Genomic DNA, 13,072 nt, shown 5'->3' on the forward strand with positions numbered 1-13,072 from the left:
AGGATGTGCATGTAGGCAGTTGAAAACCAGAAGTTTTGATTGGTAGGAGCAGGAACTACAAAGATGCTCAAAAGACCTGTATTCTGTACAAAAGAATAGAAATAACTTGTATCTGACACACCATCTCTATCAATTAATCTCAAGCCTATGGCTGCTTTATTTTTTATTTATTTTTCCAGTTCTGAAGTCTGTTTTTCTTATCCAGCAATCAAGGCAGTAAAAGAGAATGTTAACTTAAAACAAATAAGGAAGTGTGCTATTTTATAAAATCATTAGTTAATCTGAAACAGAAAAGACTTGCTGACCTGTTCAAGGCTGTGCCAATTAATTATGCTTTCTGCAGCTTAAGTTCATTACACTTTCCTTTTTTAAAAAAAAAAAAGTTTGAGTGGCCCTGAGTGCCAATTTTTAAGTTAACTGACAAGTTGAAATACAGTGTTAAGCTAGGAAGTATTTTTGTTTTGTTATTAAATTGGCTAGCTCTATACTATTTAATTAAAAAGTGCTAGGAAATGTTCCACAGCACTGGAATTCAATTACTTGTCCTTCTAATTGTTCAAACAGCCCTGTCTGGCATATTTTTGGCCTAAACTGGCCTAGAACAACTATTACTCTTCCAAACAGCTCTTGGGCCTGATTCAGGAGTTGGCAAGGTCCAGAAAGGTAATTTTGACAGAGCAATTTTATATTTAAAGGCTAAGATTCTGGCACAAAGGCCAGCTGACAGAGTATGGTTGTGTTCATGATGTAATCTTTGACACATTTAATTTACCATCATAAAGCACAACTTTCCAAGGCGCAGCCAAAGCCACACACCTCAAAGCACAAACACCACCAAACCCAGATGCCAGCAGAGTTTGGAATCACTCAGATGACTAAATCCTTTATCTAAGTCACGTTTCAGAACTCTGGCAGGTTTGGTAAGGTTATTCATGAAAAGATTAAGCAATGAGGGGCAGAGGCCAGGATTTTAGACCTGCTCTACTGCATAAAGAGAATTTCAGATTTGTTCTTATTTTTCCATCTGCAGCGCAGGAAGAATCTATAAATACCTTGGAAATTCATATTTCATCCTACCTAGCAAAGACGTGTCCCCTCATAGCTGTATAAGATACATATCGATTAGTCCTAAAAAAAGTGACGGTAGGCTGAATAAGAAAGTCACTGTCCTTTTTGGAGTAACTATATAGGTGAGAAGTTCTGGAAAAAAAGCCATCTGAAAGTTGAGCTAGGAAATGACTGTTCCTAGACTTCAGTGCTTTATGACCCAGCTTAAAAAAGAAAAAAAGATTCACATCCATGTTTGCTTAGGCTTTTTTTGTTTGTTTGTTTTTAACACTTCAGTTAATAGCCTTTAAAGAAACCTTTCTTCTCACTGACTGATGGAAAGAGAAAAAATATTTTAATGCCACAACAGTCATTAGAAGAATTAGTTTTAGGACCTCCATCTAACCCTGAGTAACAAATTATGGCTTAAAGCATAAGGTCTCCTTTCTTCAGACATTTTTTGCTCCACAGCATCAGGTTAGTATTTACTAAGAGTTTGGAGTAAAATCTCTGTAAGTAGAGGTAATCTACAAAGTAGAAAAGGAAAGTGTTTTCCTATTTCCTCCAGTAGAAATAGGAAAACACTACATATTTAATATGTACCTGTAGTTGGGTGTTACTGAAATATGTTATTTGGATGTGTCTTGTGGGAAAAAAATGTTACCGAATCCCCTTATTTAATGGAAAACATACAAAATAAGTGTTAATCTCATTTGTTTCACTGATGTTTTCATTCCCTCTGCTGTAGGTTTTTTTCTCTATATAGATGCAAACTTCTACATGTAGCACTAGTTTCTGAACAGCTTTAAAAGCTTAAGAATTTTTTCCATGAAAGGACTAGTACTTTGGAACAAACCTTGATACCTTACATACTAAGCTATTACACACATGACGCTACATATCGTGGAGGCTTTTTTCCAGTGTTCATTTTTAAAGAGTAATGTTTTTTCTAAAGCTCAAACCTAAAGTTACAGATGCATCTAAACAATAGATTTGCCAGCTGTTTGTTCAGCTGAAGAGCCCAATTAATAATTGAAGCTTCTATGCTTCATTCTTCTGTTAACGTTTTCTACTAATACACTCCCCCGAACCTTCCTTTCTCTGAAGACACACTGCAGTGAAATTGGGTAATGTCTAGGATGCCTTTATAAAGATTTTTTACTGCTTCATTTTTATTTGTACAACTCACCAGCATTTTTGGTCACAATAGTTAATTTTTTCATACAGTTATAATAAGTATTATAATTAGCTTTGTGCTCTACAGAATGCTGTGAACTAATCAAAAATAATAGTACAAACATGCCTATGTTAAAGGAACATAATTAACTGTAAGAAAACCATACATTTAAAATAAACCTGAGGAAATGCACGTAAATACAATGCCAGAAAGCCCAAAAATCAAATTAAGTTTTATAAAAAAACATATCCTTAGTGAAAGTCCAGAACAGCTGTAGACTTGGTTGGGATTTGACTACCTTTCCCTGTCTGGATACTAGTTAAGTCCTATTACTCGTGCCTTACCACCCCTATTGCTTCCAGAAGACCACTGCACTGCAGAATCACACTTAAGAGAAAAAGCTGCTGCCCAAAACACATGAGAACTGCTGGATTTCTCAAGTGAAGACTGCATGCTTTCAAAAATATAATGCCAGAATAGAAAGAAAGCAGTTTAAAAAGTTTACATTGACTCTGGAATTACAGGACTTAACCATATTGTGCACCAAGTTCAATTTGAATGCATCTTCCAGGTTTGAGCCTTTCAGCATTCACATTAAATTTTCTTCCACTGAAACAATGATGCACTTCTGCCTTCATCTGTGCCTCACTTCTAAACACGAGACAAAGGCCTAGACCTTCAAGCAGTACAACAATCACTTGGCTTTGATGTTAGGGGTTGCCCAATCCAGCAGCACAGTCGAGGACAGGCTGCTGCAGCTCCCTGCCCCCCAGTCCAACCAGTTGTGAAGGCACATGCACAACACACACACACACAAACATACACACATGGCTGGCCACAGAAATACATACCACACCAATGGCCTCATCCTATTCCCTTCTCTAGAGGATCAGGATAAAGGTTCACCACTGGATGGACACAGATGTGCCGACCCCTCCCAGCAGCTATCTGTAGACATGAAGTCAATCCAGCAGCTGTCTCTGAATCCCAGGACCCTGCCCTCTGGTGCCCAGACACTCAGGCCCCTGATGTCCTAGCACCCCTCCAGCTGCTGGAACAGAGCCTGTCCCATATACATGCACCAACACACACTGTGGACTTCTCCAGTAGCTGGCCTGGGATGCTGACTACCTCCCCTGAGGGGATTTTTCATCTCCTTTTGTCCCATGCAGGGGTGCAAAGGTACATCCATGCCCAGGCCTTACTACCTCTTCAGCAGTTGGCCCACATCTCTTGGTCCCTCTGGCAGGCAACTCATACAGAGGTCTCAGGGACACACACTTCCAGCTCAGTCTTGCAGCCATTTGGACAATTGACACCCAGATCCCCCAGCCTCACTCAGCACAATGCTCAGGAGCAATCACAGGTGCACACACTCTCACTCACTCCAGTTGCTGGCATTCAGACCTGCAGACAGAAACATATGCTGGGTCCCTTCACACAGGGAAACAGTTGAAATAAATTTAAGAATACATGACACATTGCTTGTCTGGTCAGCACATAGAGGAATAAGAGGCCTATAGGACTGTAAAGAGTCCTGTATTCCATATATAAGCTCTGTGCAACCCAAAATCTCCACAGGCCATTGTAAGTCCCATACTTCTCTACAACGGAAGCCCGCACTCTGAAAGGTGATGGGGACAACCAGTCCACTGACTAATCTTGATGAATTTCACCCCTCACACCAGGTAGCTTACAGCCCTCCTGTGGCAGTCCTTGGAGGATTCAGGTGTGGGCTCCTTTTCTCCAGTGGGGTTATCCTGGCTGACACTGTGCCTGTGTGTGTGAAGACAAGCCTTTTAATACAGCAACCTAGTGCTTGAAGTCTTCCATATATAGGCCAGTAATCACTGATTTTGACCAGAGGCCTAGCTTTGAAAAATGTCAAGACTCTACCAGTGATGACGACACAGGTTGTGTAAGTAATAAGTGCAATTGAAAAGGAGTCATTTGTTAGATACATCATTATGAACTTCAGTGGAAAAAAAAAAGTCTTGTTCTAAGTAACAGGAATTTATGCTGAAGTTTCTGTTACTAATAAGCATGCAGTATCACTAGATTAGTATTGAATTTTTCCAAGATGTTTTTTACTTCGGTAATGTTTTAAGGAAGTAGAGTAGTACTTACTGACATTTATTTGTTGACAAGGTCTCAAACCTGATTATGTTATACTTTATCATATTCCACTTCAGTTGTAACAATGATTGGACTACAGTGTTTCATCCAGTCACTTGAAGCATGACTTTCACTTGATGAGATGGCCTAACTCCACAGGCAGCCTGTAGCACACTCATGAGATCCACAACATGAATTTCAGGCAGCTGCTGTGCAGGATAAGTAAGGCACCACAGCCAAGACAATGTTTCCTCCGCATCTGTGCAATAACAAGCCCTGCATTCAGCGGGGACATGACTTTTGGTGTCTCATTGCAACAGCACAGTAGTGTAGCAGTGTCAATTCAATAAAAAGTCACTTGAGAACCTGTGAGAGTTGGCCTGCAGAAAGCAGAGCAACATCAATTTTTCCTTCTTCCATCTCCCCTCCATTTATCTTCAAGTCAAACAATCCTAGTAGTTGGTTGGCTTACTGTATCAATAAAAGACTTCATTTGTGAATTTTTCCCTCCCATCCCCTTCCTGGAACAGAAAATTTTGCTCATCCATTAAATATTCAGAACATTTGTACACAGTGGCAGAGAGAGACCTTAGTTGTTAAACCCCTGCGTGCACTTTGAGACGGATTAAGTCTAGCAGATTGAACATCATACTTGTATTTCAAGTAGAAAGTGAGAAGTAGACTCTATGACAAATTCAGGCATCTGACTTAAAAATGCATGTGGAAAATTGCAAGCTCAGACAAGAAACAGCTACATCCCCATCCCCCCACACTGTCACCCTCCCAAAGAAATCCCCATAAATTTTAACCAAGTAAATATATATTTTTGTGTGTATTTTTTATATTTTTTTTATTAGGAACTGTGCAAAATTTCTATTAGTTGATCCTGTTTAGTGACGCCATCAGCCCTGATGGGAGCATGCTGTTCAGGTGCAAGTACACATATTAACCTGTGCATACAGGGACTTAAATAGTCCTTTCAATAAGCAATCATTGTGTAATACCTATTTTATTGCACACAAGGTTTAGCTTCCTGAAGTACAAAAGCAAAACTACAAAACAAGAAAGGACTAGAGGTGAGAAAGAGGCAATTGTCATGCCAGTGGCAGCCAATTGCCTTATGAAGCTGCCACAGAAGTACTATCAAGGCTTGCAGGTGCAGAGAATGAGACCAGCAGGCCAGGAAAAACAACATGAGAAAAATGAAAGAAAGATACTGCCACAGGGGCCCTGGGAAACACTACTTCAGCTTCGGTTAAATGTTACAGTGCTGCAGATACGCCCTGTAGTACTGCTAAGACTGCTATGTGCAGCATTTTTTTTTTTTTTGGGGGGGGGGTGTGGAATAAGAAGTTATTTCCCCTCCTTCCCCCTGAATAAAAAGCATGTCGTTTATTAACAACTGTGTGAGAACAGTCATGCTCTTGCATGTAACCCAGCTCTAAAGCATTGTCAAAGTTAAGCAAGAAAAAATTTCCACAGGATAGCACATACACCACTTTTTAGAAATTACATCATCTTTGAATACATCCCAATAGCCATATGGACTTTTATAAAGGAATAACTTAGAGGTCCTTTTCTTGCTATTTTGTGTTGATACAACTGCCTTGAGTGATTTTTTCCCTTTCAAGAACCATTTTAAATAGATAAAAACCTCAAGAAAAAAAAACTAATGCAGTATTTTAGAAGGAAAAGAAGATTCTGACCCAGACCAAATTAAAGTAGTGATGAAGGCAGCCAAAGTCACTGATAAAATTGCTAAAGCCAACATTTTGTGAAAGGCTCAGTGTTACTATCAAGGCATGTTTTCAGAGTTCACACTAAAAAATATCCAATTTCTGTAGCTTAATAATTAGTCTGCAAAGTAATAGAACCAGTAGTATCACAACACTTTACACAAACTGGCATTTACTTAAAAAAGCATATGAAAGCTTGTCTTGAAAGAGTGTCTGCATAAGGAATTTTAACAGGTAAGTCAAAATTTTTCAGAAGAAATACAGTATCTCAGCTTTTCTAGCATTTACCACACAAAAGGTTTATTAGAGCTTCTGCAACAGCTGTTTCACACAACAGCATCTAAAGGATGTTCACGATTTAAGACTATGTATTTAAGACTAACTCAGAAATACTAGAGACACTACTCTAGAAACTGATGTTAACTCAATTCCACTTGCAGTGTATTACTTCAGTCAGATTCTATGGCATGTCTAATCACCTTCAGTAAGCAGTCATGAGTGAGGTAAGAGTGGAACTTCAGTTATAGGATGCCAAATGCTAATACACTGTAGTCCAAGTCCTAGCAGCTGTAGAGTGCCAAATGCTAAAAACAAAGTTTCAAGACCTTGCCTTTAGTTTGTAGGCTGCTATTTTGTAAGCCTGTCTTCCCAAGAGCCAATTATACTCTGAATAGTCCCAGAGCATAGAAAAAAAAAAAAAAAAAAAAAAAACTGAAGGAAGCACATAATGCAGCCGCTTCAACGCTTTCAGAAAACAAACCTTGTGTTTACCTACCAAGAGGGAATGCAATCCAGTTAGTCCAGACTGTGTTCCAGATTTGACAGTAATAATTTTGGAGTTGCTAAAATATCATAAAGGCTGTATTTCAAAAAAAATAATGCTTAAAGCTGTTCAATCTGGCCATGCTTACAACAAAATACTTGGGTTCACTTCCAAAATGAATTTTCAGTGACAAATGTTTTCTAAGTGTCTAGTTACTACACTTATTAATGTTCTTGCTTATATACAGAAACAACCAGCCAGCACAGTCACTGCAAAGTCCTCCTTGATGATATCAGACAGCCACTTAAATGTGAAGAAACATCATGACATTAACATGACCAGTTGCCTGCCCCAGAAAACAGTAAGCTGACCAATATTATCAACTTGTTAAGCTACTGCAAGTGCTAAATAAATATGCAAAAGTGAAACTTGACTAACAAGCAGAAAGATTTTCGATAGCTTATTTTAATGAGCATGCTAGTCAGTTTAAAGAGCACATAAGGCATTACATACAAAATATTTTTCATCATGGCCCTGTGAAGCAGTAAAATGCCATCAGTTCAAAAAAGAAAAGCTGACAGCATTAAAAAAATAATCTTGTCATGCTACAAAGAAGTCTTTAGGTGGTGTTATAGAAGAGTAACACTCTTCAGTAGAAATCACTCAAGTCAACTGGAAGACCAAAATCCTTTTCCTCCATATAGAAGCATAACAGTTGTAAGACTTCAAACAGCCTACACAGTGTTTATTTCTTTAAAAAGAAAAGCTACACCACTGATGACTGGCAGTGCAAGGATTCTTCCTGGCTCAGCATTTTCCTCCGTGCCCTTCCTCTGCCCCAGACAACTACTATTGCATCTTAATGCCTTTTCTGCCTTAATGAGAAAAAAGCACAAAGCATGAGCATCTTGAAGTGTAGGAAGAAAGTGAGCAATTAAGCTTTTTCTTTAGGAAGTGTAATGGAAGAAAACTACAGTTACAGATAATATAAATCACGGGCAAAAGTGTTCATACAAAACCCCTGTAAATAGAATAGTTCCAGCATACACGGATTAACATCAACTCACACAAGCAACCATACGCTGAAAGTATGAACACAACATACATTACATACTTAAAACTCTATCATCTTTCAGTGTTCACTACTATGCATAGGACAGACATGATTGCACTAGTGTCAGATATCCTCCAGGGTTTCTAATGTTACCTGAATATAATTGGGTTTCCAGGAAACTCTGGTGCTAGTTAGTGCCTCACAAGTCAAGAAGCCCACACCAGCATGAGAACAGAGCACAACAGAGCATCTCCAGAACACGATCAAATATGAAACAAAGACATGGCTCTTACATTATGCTACAGAGCTAAGGCTTAATTGCAAAAGTATTCACTAAAGAAAATGGCTACAGCTACATATCAGCTATCCCACTGTTCAGGCCTCGCTTTATTTTCTTCCTTGACCAAAGTTATCTCCTCATTATACAAGAAGAGACAAGAAAAGATTTTAGCACTTATACATACAATGAAAGCCTCTGTAAGTGCTAAAAAGCATCGAAAAATCTTATTTCAATGTATATACTCAGATATATCAATAAAGCTAGCTTTTAGGCATCTAATCACCTTTAAAAAAAAAAAAAAAAGATAAATATGCTGGTCAGTATGACCCATGTGTAATAGCCATCATCCTTTTCCTAAGAAAGGCTAATCATAGAATATCCCGAGTTGGAAAGGACCCACAAGGATAATCAAGCCCAACTCTTAACATACTTTTTGTCAGATTCGATACAGGTCTGAGAACATCAGTTAATTAGAAATACTGCTGAGAAGAGTAGTGAAAGAAAACAACTCACCTACTACAGTACTTCTCCAATCTACCTTCATTTCATCTAAATCTTCATGAATTTGGTTATATAGGTCATAAGACATCTCTTGCATGTTCAGTATTTCAGTCTCATTATCCATAGTAATATTGTGTTTTCATAGCTGTCAAAATGAGTTTTCATAGATGTCATATAGTCAAGTTTCAGTCAAAAGGACTTCAACTCTTAGACATGGTAACTAAAGATAGTAGAAACAAAGCACTATTTCACACAATTTCTGGCAATATTATACTTCACAAAAAGTTTATGTCGATACATCTTAAAAGCAAATTCATAGATCCATGGTCTTATTTGTCTTTCAGGATACCAGATACACCCAACACAGACATTCAACTTCATTTAGAAATATAGCTGCCTTCTATACTTCACCAGATTATGTAATCAAGATCTTCTGTACTTTTAGCTATAAACATATATATAAATAGATAGCTTCTTTTCATTCATTTTCTAGCAACAGCCTTAATTTACACAGCTCTCTAGAAAAAGAGATTGCCTTCTTATTAAGAGATATACTTTCTTTATCAGGATAGCCATTTGGGCCACATAATAACACTCAGCTACTCACAGAGAGTGCAAACAAGTTGAGGCCCCTATAGTTAAATATTCAATATAAGATCACTTTATTGAAAGTATAACTTTAATACAAGAACTACAAATGTTATTGTCCTCCATTGCTTTCTGCAATAGAGCCAAATATAGGGAAAAAAAAAAAAAAAACAGACTGCTTTATTGAGACAGCCAGGCAGTAAGTATCATGAGACAAAAACAACTCACAATGCAACTGCCAAACAAGAATTTAAAGCCCTCCAAGAAAGGAAGGAAGGAAGGAAGGAAGGAAGGAAGGAAGGAAGGAAGGAAGGAAGGAAGGAAGGAAGGAAGGAAGGAAGGAAGGAAAAGAAAATAGTCATCAGCTTACCAAAAAGACGGAAAAACAACCCCAACCCGATAGGGCACAGCACATTAAAACATGTACACACCTAGAGCCACAGTTGTCCTGCAAATCCACACAGCAGTCTAATGATAGAGTACACCTGCCTCTGAGCACGTGTTCAAAGTCATCTTTGAAAATCTGGAAGGAATACAGAGAAATTGTCTGAGCTGCCAGGGAGCAGGTTAGGAAAGTGTAGAGCCCTATTAGAGTTACATTTGGCCAGGGACAGCAAGGGCAACAAAAATGGCCTCTCTAGGTAGATCCATGGTAAAAGGAAGAGTAGGGACACTGTGGGCCCTCTCTGGAAGGAGAGGGCAGACCTCATTACCTGGGATATGGAGAAGACCGAGGTATTCAAAGACTTCTTTGTCTCAGTCTTCACCAACCAGCAAGAGCTCTAGCCATACTGCTCAAGTCCCTAAAGGCAATGGCAGGGACTGGGAGAATGAAGAACTGCCCGCTGTAGAAGATGATCAGAGGTGAGACCATCTAAGGAACCTGAAGGTGCACAAGCCCATGCGACTGGATGAGTTGCGTCTGCAGGTCCTGTGCGAACTGGTGGATGAAGTTGCTAAGCCGCTGTCCATTAAATCTGAGAAGTCCCGGCAGTCTGGTGAAGTTCCCACTGACTAGGAGAGGGGAAACATAACCCCAATTTTAAAAACAGGGAAAAAGGAAGACCTGGGGAACTACGGGCCAGCCAGTCTCACCGCGGTGCCCAGCAACGTCCTGGAGCAGGTCCTCTTCGAAAGTATGCTAAGGCACATAGAAAATAAAGAGGTGACTGGTGACAGCCAGCATGGCTTCACTAAGGGCACATTGTGCCTCACAGATCTGGTGGACTTCTACAACAGGGTTACAGCACTGGTGGATAGGGGAAGAGCAACTGACATCATCTACCTGAACTTGGGCAAAGGATTTGACACTCCTATGTGATATGCTTGTCTCTAAATTGGAGATACATGGATTTGATGGATGGACCACTCAGTAGGTAAGGAACTGGATGGATGGTGACACTTAGAAGGGTAGTGGTGAATGCTGGAGGGAAGAGATGCCATCCAGAGAGATCTGGACAAGCTTGAGAGGTGGGCCTGTGTGAACTTGATGAGGTTCAACAAGGCCAAGTGCAAGGTCCTGCACCCGGGTCAGGGCAATCCCAAGCACAAATACAGGCTGGGTAGAGAATGTATTGAGAGCAGCCCTGAGGAGAAGGACCTGGAGGTGCTGGTTGATGAGAAGCTGAATATGAGCTGGCAATGTGCACTTGCAGCCCAGAAAGCCAACTGTATCCAGGGCTGCACCAAAAGAAACATGGCCAGCAGGGGGAGGGAGGTGATTCTTCCCTTCTACTCTGCTCTTGTGAAACCCCACCTGGAGCACTGCATTCAGCTCTGGGGCCCCCAGCCCAGGAAGGACATGGACCTTTTGCAGCGAGTTCAGAGGAGGGCCACAAAGATGATCAGAGGGCTGGAGAACCTCTCTGATGAAGACAGGCTGAGGGAGTTGGGGTTGTTCAGCCTGGAGAAGAGAAAGCTCTGGGGAGACGTTAGAGCGGCCTTCCAGTATCTAAAGGGGGCCTACAGAAAAGCTGGGGAGGGACTCTGTGTCAGGGGGTATAAGGACAAGACAAGGGTAACAATTTTAAACTTAAGGAGGGTAGATTTAGATTAGACATTAGGAAGAAATTCTTTACTATGAGGGTGGTAAGGCACTGGCACAGGTTGCCCGGAGAAGCTGTGGATGCCCCATCCCTGGAAGTGTTCGAGGCCAGGTTTGATGGGCCTTTGGGCAACCTGGTTTCATACGAGGTGTCCCTGCCCATTGCAGGGGGTTGGAACAAGATAGTCCTGGGTATGCTGCTTCCTGCCTGTACTGCCTATGCAAACAAGTGTGCCTTTAAAAACAGTGTGCAACGAAGATCTAGGCTTCTAGGTGTATCTGTAGCCTCAAATTTTGACATGTGCAAGTACTGATCCACTCTGTGATCAAGATTCATCTGTTTCTAGAAGCATGCCCATGAGTTTGTTATTTATTTGAGTGAACAGTATTAAGGTAAAAAATCATTCAGGATCATTATAATACCGTTAACATCTCTATGCAGGGACTGTTTCCTGTAACTTTTTAGCCTATGCTAACACTTTTAGTGCATCTCTGAGCATGTTCAGCTTTCCCAGAGGCCATGGCATGTTTTGACCTAGCTCTCTGTTCCTTTTTGATGAAAACTTATATAAATTTTATTACTTTTAATATAGAAAAGGTGTATCTAAATATTTATGTTCTGTGTTTCTTTGACTCGGGACTCCAATTTTAAATTATAGGGACTTTTAAGGAAGTTTGGATCCTTAAACAGGAGTCCTTACTCAAATATTAGATGACCAGATTTCATTTGCTTGAAATGAGACAGCTATATTTACCTCAATCAAAACTATATGGCTTTAGAAACATTCAGCTTCCAGTACATCTCAGGTATATGGTCTTTTTTTTGTCTCAAATTTCCTTTCCTTTGCAATTCAGAGATATCTTTCTGTCTGACAGTGCCTTGTGTACTTACTTTCCCTTTCCAATTACATCTCTTCATTCTGGGAGCTGAGACTGAATGTTTCCTTCTATTTCTCGTCATGGCTTTAGGGAGAAGAGAATGATGAAGTTCTGGGTGACTATAATGTTTGGAATGTGGGTGCAAAAATACAAGGTGGATCTGCACCATGTAGACTGGCTCTGACATGCCCTAATTCTCTTTTCATTGGTTCCAGGATGAATTGCTCTCAGGGGGCTGGGGGTGGACCACGTCACAGCTACTTGACCAAAAGTAATGTTGTTGGTCTCTACCATTTAAAATTAGGATTCACAGACCATTGCTTTGACAATATACTGGTGGCTGTGTATTTAATGTAAGGGTGACTAAATGGAATGGACTGAGGACAGCTTTGATTTCCTTAATAACTACTGACAATGCCAGCCACCATTTGTGGTGCAATTGCCTAAAGTAACTAGGAAAATAAAACTACCATTCACATTTTAAAGAAAATGTACAGCATTGAAGAGGCTTTCAGGGTAGGGCGTAGCTGCATTACCTGAGCGTTCCCTAGGCTTCCAAACTTAGATGCTATCGCACTGGGGGAACCTGTTGTGCTGGCTCTAAGGAACAGTACGGAGCGTAGAGTGGAGTGGAGACGTCATGGCTAGGCTCTGTGACCAGGCGGGGACTCGATTATTCTTGTGCACACCGAGACCGATAAGCCGCACTTTTTGCTACCCTGAGCCAATGACCTGTCATGTTTTGACAAATGCTGTACTCTAGTGTACTTTTGCTCATTATAATATCATTATAATACCAAAACACACCTCCATCCCAAAAGCTACCCGCCTCCAAGGTGCGACCACCCCTCACTGAGCATGCGCTCTGAATTTCTCGGAGTCTATACC

General features: G+C 40.3%; 1 long non-coding RNA gene across 1 annotated transcript; it reads right to left on the minus strand.

The window, feature by feature from the left end:
* Positions 1–2,711: 2,711 nt before the first annotated feature.
* LOC308189769 lies at positions 2,712–13,066 on the minus strand. The gene is made up of 4 exons (XR_013946598.1): positions 12,992–13,066; positions 9,975–10,275; positions 9,693–9,784; positions 2,712–8,818 (listed from the first exon to the last, which is right to left on the minus strand). It is a non-coding gene; the product is annotated as an uncharacterized lncRNA (long non-coding RNA).
* Positions 13,067–13,072: the final 6 nt, after the last annotated feature.

Source organism: Anser brachyrhynchus (genome assembly GCF_964034855.1).
Source record: "Anser brachyrhynchus genome assembly, chromosome: 2".
In the NCBI taxonomy this organism is placed as follows: domain Eukaryota; kingdom Metazoa; phylum Chordata; class Aves; order Anseriformes; family Anatidae; genus Anser; species Anser brachyrhynchus.